At 38.3% G+C, this 2,299-nt stretch overlaps 1 pseudogene; it reads left to right on the forward strand.

The window, feature by feature from the left end:
• The window catches only part of LOC109329305, a 4,655-nt pseudogene continuing 2,704 nt past the window's right edge, over window positions 349-2,299 (forward strand).

The raw sequence follows: 2,299 nt of genomic DNA on the forward strand, positions 1-2,299 counted from the left end.
GTATTAAATTGGGAAAAATGTCACTTCATGGTGCGCGAGGGTATTGTGTTCGGGCATTTAATTTCATGAAAAGGGATAGAGGTGGATAGGGAAAAAATTTCAGTAATAGAAAATATGTCACCACAAATTAACATAAAAGGTGTTAGGAGTTTCTTAGGCCATGCAGGATTTTACCGCAAATTCATAAAAGATTTTTCAAAAATTGCGAAACCCCTTTCTAACCTTTTAATGAAAGATACTGCATTTGATTTTAGTGTTGCTTGTCTAGAATCGTTTTGCAGGTTGAAGGAGGCATTAGTCACTGCACCAATATTGCAATCACCAAACTGGAATCTTCCCTTTGAAGTGATGTATGATGCTAGTGACTATGCTGTAGGAGCAGTGTTGGGCCAAAAGAAGGACAAGAAGATGCATGCAATCTACTATGCAAGAAAAACAATTCATGGAGCCCAAGTCAACTATGCCACCACAGAGAAGGAGCTACTAGTGTAACACCGCGAATTTTACGAGTTTGAATTATAAGATTTTACTAATATTTTCATTAATTATATATTCGAAAATGAATTTCTGGGAATTTTCGGTAAAGAATTAGACAAAACACTAGTTGAGTTTTATTCTTGAAATTTTATTTCCGATTTTGTGATAAATTCTGGTAATTTTTGGAGACAGACGGTTCTGGACCACTGTCGGGGCCGAAATCCGCCCGGTACGGCTCAAAACGTGTCTTTTTGAGTTCCATAACTCGGAATCGAATTCCGATCGCGCCGTTGGATTCATAATTTAATTTTGAGTCAATATAGACTCTGAGTACACTCATACCTACTTTCTAAATATTTTTCACTCGGAATGCCGAAATCCGAAATTCTAATCGGATATTAGGATCGGGCGATTTAAAATACCCGATCGAGTATTGGCCGATAATACTCGAGCATGGTTATCACACGTGTCCGTGAGGTGATCATTTCGCATTGGGATGAGATATTTGACTTCCATAAAATAAATCTCCCATCACTTTCACCATATCTCATGAGCTCATCATTAGCCACCCTAGGAGATTTGTCATTATTGCCTAGGGAAAATCTGATTTCCCTATTTCCTTAAACCCTCACACTTCACACTTCACTCACCCACTCTTGCACTTTCATAGAAGAGGTAAATCCTCTCTCCATTTTTCTCTCATTTTTCTCATGCTTCTTCCATCTTCAATCTTTGATCTCTCAACATTCAACCAATGGATGTTGATGAGATTTAAGTATGTTGTTCATGAGTATGTCAAGAACATATTCAACCGTTGAAATTTTCTAAAACGCTTTCTAACTCATTTTCTCTTCAAAACCGAAAATGATATGGTTCTTGAACTCATGAAAATATTTTGTTGAAACCATGAACAACTTGTGTTCATGGAGTTGTTATAATATATTACTACATATATTTTATTTTTTTAGCCAAAGGGGATGATGATAAAATCAAAGGAACCTTTAGGAAATGTTTTGTAAAAATGAGAATGTATGTATTTCTATTTGTTTTTAGCCTTAAACCATGGCTTGGAACAAGTTGGAAAAATAGAAATCTTTGTTAAAAAGGATGTTGAGGTTTATGAGTACATGAAGGTCTCATGAAACTCTTAAATGATACTTTGAATAACTTACTTTAAAGTGGTAAGATTATCAAAGAATGTTTTAAATCGGAATATGGAGTTTTAAGTATTTTGGTAACGATTTTAGAAATATCGGAAACTAACGAGTTTTATTATGGTAGTTACGAAGATTTCCGGCATTTGAACCTTGCAACCCAACCGAACCATAGGGATTTCGTAAAGCACGCTTCATTAAGGTGAGAGAGAACACATCGTGACATAGTGGTGTCCGAATATGACACCCGGATCTCCTAAACCATCTCAAAGGTTTTGGAGTTAACTTGGGTTTAAGAAACCCAAGATTTTTATGTTTGAATGCTTTTGAATATATATGATTGTTGATGAAAGCGAGCAAAAGTCCGCCTGGGGGAGCAGAGGTCCGCCCGGGCAAGCAAAAACCTGATTGGGCGGCAAAAAAAAATCCCAGGATTTTCGCCTGGGCGAATGAGGCGTCGCCCGGGCGAGCAAAAAACTCGATTGGGCGAGAGAGGTCTCGCTTGGGCAAGAGAGGTCTCGCTTAGGCGAGAGAGGTCTCGCTTGGGTGATAATACCTTCGCCTGGGCGAGGAAAGCTTCAGTTTATTTGGGATTTCAAGAGGAATTGTCGCTTGAGCGACTAGTCCCCGCTTGGGCGAGGGATGGTGTGGGAAGATTGGAATAAAAT

The sequence above is a fragment of the Lupinus angustifolius genome, chromosome LG16, assembly GCF_001865875.1.
Source record: "Lupinus angustifolius cultivar Tanjil chromosome LG16, LupAngTanjil_v1.0, whole genome shotgun sequence".
NCBI lineage: Eukaryota > Viridiplantae > Streptophyta > Magnoliopsida > Fabales > Fabaceae > Lupinus > Lupinus angustifolius.